The sequence below is a fragment of the Stegodyphus dumicola genome, chromosome X2 (genome assembly GCF_044657685.1).
Source record: "Stegodyphus dumicola isolate Sdum_Otavi_A_Nest chromosome X2, ASM4465768v1".
NCBI lineage: Eukaryota > Metazoa > Arthropoda > Arachnida > Araneae > Eresidae > Stegodyphus > Stegodyphus dumicola.
Genome location: NC_140781.1, coordinates 118,224,971 through 118,238,680, shown reverse-complemented (window position 1 = coordinate 118,238,680; position 13,710 = coordinate 118,224,971). Strand labels below are relative to the sequence as shown.

General features: G+C 30.8%; 1 protein-coding gene across 1 annotated transcript in view; it reads left to right on the top strand.

Moving 5' to 3' along the window:
- The window catches only part of LOC118184277 (chloride channel protein 2-like), a 266,024-nt gene that overhangs the window by 571 nt on the left and 251,743 nt on the right, over positions 1–13,710 (top strand). The gene's annotated exons all lie outside the window — the stretch shown is intronic.

The following is a 13,710-nucleotide window of genomic DNA, read 5'->3' as shown; positions in this document are numbered from 1 at the left end:
TTTTTATTTATATCTTTCAAATGTTTTATTATAATTGAACTTAATTGCTTAGCAGGTAAACGAAACGTTGTACACGAGATCCAATGAATATTTCTGAAATAGAGTATCGGAAATTTATTTATAAGTTCCTGGTATTTTTCTCTATATGCCGCAGATATTGCATGTGATACTTAATAAAAATGTGTGGTTTCCAAAATTAGTACGTATTCTAAGTATACAATATGAGTTAACATCTTACATTTCTAACTTATCTAGATTCTTCTGTGTATCATTTTTTGTTTTATTTAATAATTTAATTTTTTGTTTTGTAATGATTTCCTGAACAATTCATTACTTATGTAGTGATCATAATAAGTCTGGAAGTTTCTGCATTTTTTATTAAGAGAAAGAAAAAAAGTGTATATTATTTCACTACTTAAGTTATTTAGATATTGTTTTTAAAGAATGTGCTTCTGTTTCATAATTTTATTTAAGTATGATATTTGTGCTCACAATTTTTCATTAAATTCAGTATCTGCATTTTTATTTAAGATGGCGTTTAATTATCAAAATAAATAGAAATTTCTTATTTTTAATAAAATTAATTCAATTAAATTTAGTTATTACCATTTTTCATAAACAGGAACTTTCTACCTTTGTTGCGCTGATATTTGCAAATAATATAGCACCAGTAATAAGTTAAAAAAAGGTGATATAAATTCAGCTTATATTTCATTTTAAATTGAGGCTGTTGCTGATGTTTTTATTGTATACCTCGCTAACGCAAATCTGACGGTTTCCCATTTTCATTCTTGTTATAATCATATTCTTGCATCAGTTTAAAAATGTTATTATGGTTCTGATTTGCATCTTTATTCGAATGCACTTGTGTATAGTTTTATAACACGGTGATATATACCTGAGCGTTAATGCATGAGGTTAATTGGAAACGTTTTGAACATAGGAATATAAGTACATAACATTCCAAAAAAAGTGGATGAAACAAATAATTACCGTCATAATGATAAACTCATTTTCTTATCTTTAATAATGTAGAGTTCTGCATTTTTGTAAATAAATAATAATTTATCGGAAATAATTACTTTAATAATTTGCGTAATTTATTTTGAAGAAATGTTTTAATAATACAGAGTTCTGCATAATTTAGAACAAGCAAAATATTTAGAAAATAAAACTATGTATTTTAGCTGCTAATTTTTGTAATTATTTTTCGCGCATTAATAAACTGAATTTTGAAAGGTAGATTTAAATCAGACACCGGAGCTCTGAAATACATTTGAACTTATAGATTTAGATTTATAGATTATATTATAATTAATTTATTATAGATTTCTATTTATGAACATTTAAAATGCATCACTGATTTCTTTATGCTTAGAATTACAGTGAAACGCCAAAGTGCGTTTTAAATTTATAAAATCTTGATGTTCTGAAAAATTTTTTTTTTTTTTTTTTTTTTTTTTTTTTTTACTTTTTTTGAAAAAATATTATGTTAAGCTTCCTAATCACGGATTTTCTTTGCTCACCTTACATTTTACTTAAAAATGAATTTATTTCTTTTAAGCGATCTCTAATTATTACATTTCTCTCTGTTTTACGTTTTAAAATCGTATTTGAAAAAATTAATTTTTAAATTCTGCAAGAAAATCCTTCCCTGCTGTTATATTGGCAAGCATAAGTCATCTAATCCAGTACAGTTTTTATTTTCGCTCAAATGCATGAGCACATTTTTGCATACAATTATGTAGATAATTAAACCTAAAATAATAAAATTTGCTTTTAGTAAACAAGAAAAGAGAAGTTTATGAATTACTATGATTAATTCATATTATTATATATGACTCACTTAACAACATTTTAAACTCACTTTACAACATTTAATTTTACAACAGTTTATAATAATTAAATAACAGAAGACGGAGGCAAAATCTAAGACATAAGATAATACAGTAAATCAAATGGTAAATATACTAAAGCAAAATTTGAAAGATAATATAATACTACCCATTTTTGTACATAATGCAAATTAATTTTTATTAAACAAATATATTTGATTTTTTAGTATGTATTTAGCAGAATGAAATCAATCAAAATTAATCAAGATTTGAAATAAAATGTAAATTTCATTTTATAAAAAAATATATTTGTGAAATTAATGGTATGACAATAAACTAGACTTCAGGAGTGCCCATAAAATTATTTTCCCAGTGTAGGAGCCGCTAACAACGACCCATTTCAGCGAATCGGAATTAAACTGCAGGGTTGGAAAATGTGCTCTAGAGCAGTAGTCTCAAACCGCATGTAGGCCGAATGTACGATGTGAAAGCAGTTGATGAGCCAGAATTTTTTTAAACAAAATAAAAGTTTGTATATACACATAATGTATGTTGCATGTAAGTTTATAATTTGTTTGGAAATTTTACTCTTAAAATTTAGGGTAAAATAGGGTTTAACTCGAATAATCAAATAGGGTTTAACTGAAAATTTATTTCAATAATGTTAAATTGTATTTTCTACAATGTTTTTCTGTATACTAACTCTACATTTCTCAAACTTATATTTTCTCCTTCTTTTCTATTTTCTCTAGATACACAGTCATTTACTAAATATTTATCAAAACATACATAAACAATAATAATAATAATAACACAAAAGGGAAAAAAACTCAAATTTATGTTTATTTTCAATCTGAGATATAAAGGTTTGTACCTGCAAGAAATTTCTGTTAATTACATTTTGTAATTCAAACGCACTGGCAGCTTGTAGAATTTTACGTTAATTAATCAGTCATTATGATTTGAAACTTTACCACAACTTCTTTCTGTAGTTCTCACCAGAGTGCAAATTAGTTGTTAAGTATTTAAAAGTTCGAATGTTTTACAGTTAGAAATTCTGGCAACCTCGCTTGCGTTTACGTAATATCGTCAGCTGTGGCAAAGTTTAATCCAGCTTTAACCACCTTGCTAGCCGACGTTAAAAGCGCGTCGTTAACCACTTGAGCCAGCTTTAGTAAATTATTTTATGTGTAGTCTCATTCTACGGTACTTGAGCTTAACTTGATCTTATTTTATTTTAAATACCCACAAGTAGTGGAGTTTCGTCTGCAACCCAAGTAATGTCTTCTCTCAATTTTATGAGTTAAATTAAAAGGTTATTTTAAACTTCATAAGATGTTGTCTTTTGAATTCCAGCTGGAGCGATAACTCGCTTGTCAGTCTACTAAGGAACATTGGGTTAAACTTCTAGACATAGCCCAGAGCCCTGCAAGCTAAATATTAAATTTTCATACTGACATTTATTTCAGAGAGTTTTAATATGTTGAATTAACTACTAAATAACTTACTTGAACAAATTATGAAAACTTTCCACGTTGAAGAAAACCTTAGAATATATAACAACAAATTCTTTTTTTTTTTTTTTTTTTTTTTTTTTTTTTTTTTTTTTTTTTGCTGGATTAAATTTTCTTCGACATTTAAGAAAAAATACATATGTTTGTATGTAATTACTTATATGCTTCTTTAGTCCTTACTACAACTTGACACTTGCTGGCCTTTCGATTCTGATAACTTTTGCAGCCTTGGATAAAAATTACTGGAAACTATATTCATCACGGACTATTAATACTCATCGGTCAGTCAGTCGGGCTTTTTGATTATTAATTTTCAGCTTCGAAAAAAGCTAATCAAATATATGTATATATATATAGGATTTATATATATATATATGTTGAATGATCTAAAATTCACTTAGTTCGAAAACAAGTTTTTCTAATACTTGCGCAATAGCTGCAAAGCATAATAATAATTTATTTACTAAAGAAATATTGATTATATTATCTCCTAATATAAATTTAATAGACGTATAAAAAAAGAGGTAACCCATATGTAGGAGGTTTAATTCCGAAAATTGTGTTTTAAAGTAACTTGGATGTAAATTATGAAAAAAAACGTTTTATGGGGATTTGAGTTTAAATCACGATTAACAAAATTTCAATCTTTGAAAAAGAAATTAATAATTAAAAAAAAGTAAGTATCGCTGTTGATTGGAAATTAGTTGACTTTTCAAGGGGAACAAATTGACTCCCGTTCAATGAACAATAATTAATAAATGCGAAGGTGTTTCGTCTTTTACTCAAGAATGATGATGCCAAACTGGCAAATTAAGTTAGGTCAAAATAGTAGTTCCGTGAAGTGATGGGATTTATAACCACAGTAGAGTACCAAAGAACTCATTCTGAATGAATACAAGATTCTTTATAAATTTTGAGTGAAAAGCAATTTATGGAGTAAAATTTACAAGATACTTGATTAAATTTCCTCCGACATCTTCGCTTTTATGCATTATTAATTCAAGACTATTTTTATAAAAATAAACAGTAGTAATCTTAATTGGAATTAGGAAATAGAACTCAAAGTAATTGAAATAAAAATGAAAAAATTGAAAAATATGACAATGCTATCTTTGCAAAGACAAATAAAATAAAATTGAAAAATTTAATCAATATCTTCGTGTACATTTCACATTTCAAATTATATCTTCACGTACAATTCACATTTTACTTTCTTATTATATATATTTCAATTTTGATTAATTATTGTTCATTGAACGGAAGTTGGTTGTTCCCCTTGAAAAGTTAACTAATTTCCGATCAATAGCGATAATTACTTGTTTTTAATTATTAATTTCTTTTTCAAAGATTGAAATTTTGTTATTCATGATTTAAATTCAAGTCCCCGTAGAACGTTTTTTTCATAATTTACATCCAAGTTAGTTTAAAACACAATTTTCGGAATTAAACTTCCTGCATATGGGTTCCCTCTTTTTTGATACTGCTACTAAATTTATATTAGGAGATAATACAATCAATATTTTTTAGTAAATAAATTATTATATATATATATATATTCATAGAAATTTCTGATTTGATAAATACTTAGAGTACTAATAATATAATGTAGCTTTTAACAAGAGTATCATTAAGTAGCAAATATTGTATTCCACTAGCCAAAAACGTAAATTTCTTAAAAAATCGTTAAAAGTCTAAAGCAAGAGATATTGTGTGGGGTTCGGTCGAGAGGAACTGGACTAAGATAATTTCTTTATCGAGTTTCTCTCGACCGAACCCCAAAGTAACAATAAATTGTGGCATTACTGAGCCACATTAGCTGGCCAAACTTCAAGTTTTGGTTATAATAATGTATATAATAAAAATAATATGAAACTGACCGAACCATGACTTCTTTTTTTCACGAATTTTTTTTTTAAATCTTTTTTTTTCCTTGAAACATTTAAGATAAGATAATATATTACTTGAACTACTTCATATTACCATTCCCAGTTTAGTATTTTTACATTTATTACATCATTTGTAAATCAAGGAATTTTAGAATGTTGCCAGAGATGTGCAAATCATGGAAAACTTCAAATTTCGTGCTTCAATTAAATCGATCTAGAGTCAGATTATTCGTAAATAAAATTTTTAAAAATTGAAGGACATTTTTTGTGACAATCTCACAATCTTAATAATCTTTCAAATAGTCCGTAGAAAAATTTCTTGCAGTGTTAATGGAGAATGAGAATTGATTTTTCTTTTATAGATGGTACCGTAATAAAATTCTTTGCCTTCAAGTTTTATAAATAAGATTTGCGAAGTAAGTTATAAAACTTAATATAATCCAATCTTAAATCTGAAAAACCTTCAAGCACCATATGAATTTATTCAGAAGTAAATTATGGCAAATACTGTCTATGTCGGTTTCATTCGCAAAGAGACCCACCAGCGTAAAGCCTTTAAAGTCTCTGAACACTAGTAGTTCGAATTGGTTTCGAATCCCGGCGAACGGGCTGGGTGCATGGTTGGATTTTGTGGCCTTTTTCCATGTTTAACGTAGATACGAGCCAGTTTCCCTTAACAAGTCCTTCACGAAGGTAATCCTTCCCATAGGCTTGTAGCTCTTGAGTCGCTTTTCCTTAATCAATTAACCTAACTTAACGTTCGCAAATTAGTTTCGAATTTTGTATGAAATACTTTGGCAATGGGATTGTGGCTTTATTCCTATTGATTCCAAATGATGTTCCTTATGTTAGATCAATAAATCAATAAATATATCAATAAATCTTGTGTTCTTGTCTTGTTGGAATTTCCCCATGTTGCAGAGAAATTATTTTTAAATCTTATGTTAAGCTACCGTCCATCGAGAATTTTAACTTATGGGTGTAAATTTTGAGCCGTATTTTATGCTGTCATTTACAACTGGGATAGAGCCATTCAGTTATATCTTGACACAAACTACATCCTATTGAATGCTATTTAAACTAACATTCTTCTTGAACGCTACCTAAACTAACATTTTTCTTAAACGCTACCTAAACTAACTTTCTTCTTGAACATAGTTTAGAAGGGAAAGTGCAGCAAACCTGCGAACAAAAATTGATATTTCATTTCAAAATCTTACATGCCTTCCATTTGTTTTGCAGGATTTTTTTTTAACACTCTTGAAATGTTTTTTGTGACAGAATGTTTTCTTGTTTGTAGCCTGTTGCCCTTTCACTCTGCTACTTAGTTTGGTTCTCCATGACAATCCAAAAACTGGTATACATATTAATCTTATAGGATCTAGCTCTCCTTGTCCATATAAACTAATCTAGATCCTATTAATAAACCTGGCGACTTCTCGCATAGGCGTGAAATAATACCATCACAGAAGAAGGGTGAAAATAACCCTTCATTATTTTCAACTAGAAGCAGAAAAAGGCCCGTACTTTACAATAACACCGACAACGTTCAGTGGAAATTAAATGAAAGTTCAGAATTTGTAACACAGACCAATTCAAATCTCAAAAGAATAGTGCTGGATTAGCACTTTTAAATTACGGCTAGCTAGGTTGACTCGACAAACCTAACAGGCGTGATAATCATTCAAATAGCCGAAAGGCGTATCAGCGTAACAGCAAGGTCAGAAACGAAACTTGCACTGGCTAGCAAAAACACGCTCTTAATTAAAGGGGAGGGGAAGTTGAGAAGTTCAGGAAAGATAACAAAAATTTGAATAATAACGATAGTTGAACTAAAGGAAAGCCTACGATATTTGTTGTATGAAATAGTATTTTTAACTCCGAAGAGCAAGATATTTAATAATATTTAAAGAAATAGGCGAAAAGAGCAAGTAATTTAGAATTCTGTATGCTCGAGAAATCTTACGAATTAAACTACGAAGGAAAGTTAGTAAAAGGAAAGAAAAGTTATTAGTATAATTTGTAATTACTTTCGAATTCTCTAAAAAAAAACTTTCCAAGAAATTGTTTTCTTATATTTTAACTCAGGTATTCAAATAAATCCTCATGAATATGTCCAAAATTGCAACTGATAACCATTAAGAAAAATTAGTTTTGAAAGGATTGTAATTGCAGTTGTTTTTTTTTTTTTTTTTTTTTTTTTTTTTTGAAACTAAAGATTGATTAGATGAAATGCATTTTGCGTGTTATTTGAAAAATTATATGTTTACTCAGGCGTCTATTTACTTGATGATGACAATCATGGTGCACATGCATGATCTTGCGTAAGGCTCTCCGGCGCAGCAAGGTTTAAAGGAGAGGTTGCAAGGTCGAAAGAAAAATGGAAATAACGTGGGGTATGATCTTCTCTATATAGCTGAACAGCTTTTTTTCACTAACAATTGGCCTTAGTTATTTTTATGAACGACAACGCTCGTCAACATTATACTAATCTGGTGGATGATTTTCAAGAAAATGAAGATATTAAACGGGTAGATTGGTCGGCCAGATCTTCTAACCTACACGCTGGTTTTGGATGCTCTTAGGAGAGTAATTACAACTCCCCTTACTCCTCCGAGAACTCTCCATGGCCTGAAAACAATGTTGCTTCAGGAGTGGGATAGACTACCAAAGAGACTCATAAACTGTTTCATTTTCAGCATGAGGTGCGTTGTGAGAGCTGTATGACTGTTAGAGGGAACCATGCGCCTATTAACTTGAATATTTGTTCCATCTCGCAGTCTCTATTTTAGAGATTCCTTTGTCGCCGAGCCTTACGCAAATCGTGCGTGTCTGCCATGATTCGTTTTGTAGATATGCTTTTGTATTTCATCAACAAATATCCATACCAAATTTCATTTAAATCTCTCTATCGGTTCTTGAAATAATCGTCCAAATGTGAAAATTCTTTTAATTTTGACCACGAGTGTAGTTTTAGGGTAGGTAGCATCAGTGATTGTGTATATAAAATTTCACATTAGTGCAGGTATTCATCTTTTATTAATTTTGATCTGTGCTGAATATATTCTGTGATAGAGGTTATAAATGTTTGTCTTCATGCTGCATTCCTCAATTGCAACTCTTTTCTTTGTCTCCTAAATTTCATAAAAGAGTTACAGTAGATCTGTTGTAATATTTTGTCCGAAGTTCTTTAAGTGTAACAGTAGTATTTATAAAAAAATTAAACTTCTTAGCGCTTCTGCACCCAGATAGCTTTCTACATATATAATAGATTCTAATGTAAAGCTTGTCTTTTTTTAAATTTTTTATTTAAAGACTGTAAATTTGCATATTAGGGAATTAGAAAGCACAACACAGTACCTGCATTCGGCATTGAAATTACCATACAAACTGAAAAGCCGCATCAAAGAATTGCTAGAAACAGAATTAAACAGGATTAGAAAAGTACTTACAGAAAAAAAATTGCTTATAGAAAAAACGAGAAATAGGATTTTCTTGCTTTTTTATGTCAAAAACACAATAGATATTTACAAGATTCTGCTTATTGAAATACCGGATGACTCGAAAGTCCATTAACATTTGAAAGTTCAATAATTCACAGAGTAATGTAGGTAGAGAGGTAAAAATTGGCACACCTGCTAATAGCAAGTTTTTTTTTCCTAAAACCACAGGAAAAAAAGAGGTGAAAAAAAAATGGCCAACAGATATGCTTCATATGATAACAAAAACAATAATTAGCATAAGAATTGATTTTTAGCAGAGACAATATTCTTTGTAATAAATGCTTAACATGTCGGCCGTCATTCATCAACAATACCTGTAGTCGAGGGGCAATGTTGTGAACAGCACTGTATAGCTTATCTGTAGATCTGGTGAGAAACTGCCATCAGATATTGTCTTTTTGCATCCCTAATTGGGTCGGACGACTTCAGGAGGACTTGCGATTTCAAGTAACTCCATAGCCAATGATCACACAGACTGATCTCTGGGGACCTGGGAGGCCAAGCATGACGGAAGTGGCGGCTCAGCACGATCCTCACCAGACGATGTGTGCAAGAGGTCTTTCACATGTGCAGCAGTATGGGATGCAGCACCCTTCTGCATAAAAATCGTACCTTCCAGCAGGTGTTTTTCAGCCATTTTAGGGATGATGCGATTCTGTAATATATCGATGTACCTCGTATCCGTCACTGCCAGTTTGAAAAGCAGAATTGCGCATTTCCTTGAAGAAAAAACGTCTGATCACGAATGATGTGGTAAATCCACATCACACCGTGTCTTTCTCGTTATGCAATGGGGTTTTTACGACAGTTCTAAGATATTCTGTAGCCCAAATTCTGCAGTTGTAAGAGTTGACAGAGCCTCTGAGTGTGAAGTGGGCTTCCCCGGTCCACAACACCTCAGATAACCAATCGTCACCTATTAGCGTCGATGTTTGTTTCATCTCGCGGTCTCTATTTTAGACCTTTGCTGTTGATCTTTACCCAAATCGGAAGGTGTAATCTTTTGGGTCACGCGGTAAAATAAAGATGGAAGGAATCTTTGCTTATTGAGAAACATAGTATGTAAAATATATGGAGATAATAAAATATTTTATATTAATCACGAATACATAATATCTGCTTTTATGTTATTACTCTGTAGAGTTTACACAAGCTTATAAAGAGTTTTTATTGAGTTTATTAGTTTGCATAATAACAACGTCCATCATTTATTTGTGCATGTGGCTTAGTGATGGTATTTTGTGCATTTGAATTTGCACTCAGTCTTCAGTGATTTTAAATGTGATTTAGCCATCTGATTTCTAAATTAATTGCTTTTATAATTCAACTTATTTTTCCTGTAGAAATTCATGATGGTCTTTTTAGATTTTCAAGTTCCGCTGAAATTGTAATTCTGATCCTTTCGCGGAAACTCTGTTAGTATTTTCATGCATTTTGAATTCTAAAGCTTTTTAAATATTATAAAATATTCTTCCACGTCATATTTGTAATAAATGTAATTCCTGTGTAATCATTTGGGCAACGGGCCTGTACGTATGCCTCAAGCAAGACTTTGGGGCTATAACGAGAAAGGCTTCATGCTAAAGCTTTTGGGGCCCCATACTTTTATCCTGTATCCTTTTGAGCAGTAATTTAATTTTTAATTTAATAGCTCAGAAATTTTTTGTGACATTCTATCTCCTTCTTCCCTCTGACCAAACCGTGCCTATAATCTTTATTCATGGGAATTACGTAGATGCTTAACGAATTTCGAAGCAAAGCTGCTATTGTGATTTGATGTTTTTTCAGTGTACTATGTTGTCATTATGATTTATTATATGTTTTTGAATTAAAAACAAGAAGTTCCATTACTTTGCGTATATTTGCGGAGATATTCAAAAATGAATTTTCCCTACCTGTCACGGACTCGAGGTTTTTGGGAAAAATAACCTAATAACTCTACAAGTGGCGCCTGAACTAAAAGGTGGTGGACGATAATTCGTCACCACCAAGATTTTGCGAATGGGTCCCTTCATCCCCAATCTCTCTTTAAAAATATAAGTATGCAAGATATGTTCTCCTTCCTTTCCGCATGCCTCCGTGGTGTAACTGGAAGCACAGTCGACGTGTGTGTATTCTGAGATGCAGGGTTCGAGCAACACCTTCTAGATAGTTCGTTGAGACGGTATTGGTTCGAGTCCTGGCGAGGGCATTGCACATTTTTCATGTCTCCTGCTTCAAAATAACCTGATTACTCTACAAAATGTTTTTGGTTTTATAAGAATTGATTATTTTATAAGCTTTTATGAATCGAGGATGATTTTAGGAAGGCTTGAAAGCAGAGAGATAGAATGAATTTTAGAGTGACTGAAAAATCAGTGCCACTAGTAGCTAACCATTAAACTGAAAAGTCATGCTGAATTTTTTTTTTTTTTTTTACCAGAGATAATCACAATTTATAGGAGTAAAGCTATAAGCATAAGTGCGCAACTGAAGAAACACAAAAATCGTTTAAAATTAGTGTTAAACTCTGCTTTGATCTATAGATATGCTGATGCGAATTTCCATTTTTCAAAGTTTTCAAGAAATTCTAGATAAAGTGTAGGTAACTGTAATGAAACTAAAAATGTTTACCAAATTCTCACACCTTTTGATTTTTTTAATTGTTAGATGCTTTGTGACTTTTTTTTAGATATTCAGCAGTATTTTAAATCAGTTACAGTTTTTTCCCTTTATTTATTTATTTATTTATTTATTTTTTTTAGTTGTTACTTAGTTTTCATTTTTACCAAAATATAGGGAAAGTATGCATCTAAAAGGAGGCCCACCAGCGGCCGAGCTGCTGTAAATTCCCTGAACAGTGGCAGTTACGACTTGGCTTCGAATCCAGGCGAACGGGTCTCCCTTAGAAAGTCCTCTACGAAGGCATTCCTCCCCTTAGGCGGATAGCCCTAGTGCACTTTTCCGTACTAAACTAAACCGAAACCGAATCTAACATGAAATTTCACTAGTAGCTGGTTCACTAGTTTCTGTTTTTTTTCGTAATGGATTACTTTAGTTTATTTCGTGATTATGTTTTGCATAAATTCATTTTCCTAGTTCAAAGAGATCAGCTGCAATTATTACTTTCAGTATCATTCTTATTAGGTACAGATTGTGCTTTACTATCTTTCCCTACCTTTTATGCTGCTATCAAAAAAGGGAAAAAAAATGGTGATATGCTGTAAATGTCGGGCGGGGGAAGAATATGGGGGAATAAGGTATTTGTGCTTATAAAATGTAAGAAATATTGTGTAAATATCAATCAGTTTAGGATGTTAACTTCTAAGTAGAAACATATTTTAAAATGCAGTATTCTGTTTATGACCTTTTTGTTAATGAAACATTTTAGTTCACTAAAATTCATATTCTCCAGTTTTTCGTTTTTAGTTCAAAAACGTAGTAGTTCTCGTTTTGAGAGCATTAATATTTGTTAGGTTAAAAGCTCTTTTCTGTAATATATGTAATAATATTTCTGTAATATGTAAGTTTAATATGAATGTCAACTGTTATAAAATCCACATTCCTTTTTCGAAGTGTTTTTTTAGTTGATAAGAAATAATTTTAAAAGAATTTCGCTACTTTTATGTTTATCGATTGCAAATAAATCTGTGTTCCACTTAACAGTAAAACAGCTTCAAGCAATGTTAATTGATTTCTGATATGAAATCTCAAGCCAATGTTGATTGATTTCTGATATGAAATCTCAAGCAATATTAATTGATTTCTGATATGAAATCTTCGCCACTTGCTAATTTTCAAAGAAAATTTATTATAATTATGAAAGTTAAAGGGGTTTGATAGCTTTTTAGGAAATAAACGAGAAAATTCTTCTTGGTAATAAATGACTCAAAAAGATAAAGCTTTGAATGGTTTTTTTTGATATTTTACTTTTGGCTTACCAGCGGCCGAGCGGTAAAGTTGCTGAACAATGGTAAGTTCGGTCCGAGTTTCGAATCGCGTGAACTGGCTAGCTGCATGGGCGTTTTCATGATTCCCCCCCCATGTGTAACATGTATGCGAGCTAGTTTCACTTAAAAAATCCTCCATGAAGGCATCCCTCCCCTTAGGCAGCTATCCCTCCAGGCTTTGCCGTAATCACATAAGCCAAACCAAACATCGGCATGTTACTGTGTTCATTTCATTTGCAATTAAATATCTTAAATCTAACTTTCTGAACATAAAATTATATAATATTCGTCAAATTTAATTAAAAGCTAAAATGCGACTTTTTAAAAATTTTCTCTTTATTTCCAAATAGCCTGGGGAAAGGTGTGACTGTCATTTACGCATTGGGAAGCACCTAAAGCTAGGTCACACATATTCTTTTCGCTAAGGAATTCATTTGCAGTGCGCATTCGTAAGAACAATCTTCAGAATGAAACCGAGTAACTACACAGTTACTGAATTTCTTTCTGAGAATTTAAATTTTTAATATGCCTTTCAATCTGTATGGTTTCCACATCACGAATTTCCAAAGGAATCAGATGCATTATGAAAGTCTGTTTGAACTTTTAGGCTTTTATTTTTACCTAAAAATAATAAAATGATAATGTTTTGTTTTAATTAACAATTAAATTATTTTAAATGAAAATTATTTTAAAACAAACCTTTATAAATTTGTTAATGCCTGAAATAGTAGTTTAAAAAAATCATGTAATAACCGATTTTATATTTTTAAATGTTCTTAAGCGGACACATTGGCAAGAAAAGGTTTGATATGCAGTTCTTCAGCGAAGAGACTTTAAAAAGAAGTTTTCTAAAAGAAGAGTTCATGTGTTTATTTTTCAAAACAACAAACAAACTCCGGTAATTTGAATTTTCGCAGATTTTTTGTCTGAGAATACGAAGATGGAAATGAAGTCATTTTGTTCAACTATACTATTATGTTATTTTTAATTAAAACAATCATTATATTTTGGATTTATATTTTGATCAACTGTTGAACCACGAG